The sequence below is a fragment of the Gavialis gangeticus genome, unplaced genomic scaffold (genome assembly GCF_001723915.1).
Source record: "Gavialis gangeticus isolate Ggan-Ray unplaced genomic scaffold, GavGan_comp1, whole genome shotgun sequence".
NCBI lineage: Eukaryota > Metazoa > Chordata > Crocodylia > Gavialidae > Gavialis > Gavialis gangeticus.
In genome coordinates, this window is record NW_017729030.1 from 23878616 (window position 1) to 23879637 (window position 1022).

The following is a 1022-nucleotide window of genomic DNA, read 5'->3' on the forward strand; positions in this document are numbered from 1 at the left end:
TTTGGAAGCCTACTGGTGTCTCTATCATGATAAAGTAAATTCTAAATATCTGTGTGTTTTGCTGTTTGCTTTTTGGTTCCTTATCATAGAACAATTAGAGCTTCCCTTGACCCTTCAATAACTAAGATGTGGGGACAGCTGCCCCTGCAGCCACAGCTCCTGCCGGCAGGTCTCATCCTGTCTGGTAGCTGGGCACAATAGGTGTGTGATGGGGGGATGTGGGGTTTGCAGGAAGGGGTGTGGGTAGGTGTGTCAGGTGTGTGATGACTGTGTGTGGGGGGGGGCTGCTCAGGAGGGGTGGGTCCCCTGCTTCCCCACAGAGCACAGACCTGAAAACAGTAATGGACTGCCTCCCCACAGGACCCACATGCACCCCCCTGCAGGGCACACAGCTCCCCTGCATGGACCACAGCTCACCCACAGCAGACGCCACCATCAGGGTGCTCAATGTCTTCTTGGCACAGCCCCACCTCTGCATGGCAGCACCTGGTGCTACCTGTGCCATATCACTTGGGTCCACCCGAGCTTGGCATGGGGCTGTGCACCTTCGGGCAGCTCTGGGTTACTCCAGGACACCACTTTGGGCTGTCTCCTGGGGGCTGGTGCTGCTTGTGGTGACTGCCTGTCATGCTGGACTGGATCTTGCATGCACAGAACCTGCCTGGCCTGATGGCAGAGGCCATGCATGCAGGAACCAGCCCAGAACAACAGGCAGTCCCCACGATTGGCGTGGGGTCCCAGATGACAGCCCAAGTGGCCCAGAACTGCCTGAAGGTGCATGGCCCCATTCCAAACCAGGCTAGGCCTATGTGATTTGGCACAGGCAGCACCAGATGACGGGGCAGGGGCTGAACCATGCTGCCCTGTGCTGCGGGGGTCTGTGCCAGGAGGGCCCTGAGTGCTCCAATAGCTGCTGCCACAGCAAGTGAGCTGTGGGCCCTGTGGGAGGTGGGTGGGGGACCCACCCCTCCCAAACTGCTCCCCCCCCCGCACAGTCACCTACATCCTCAGGGCCACCCCCC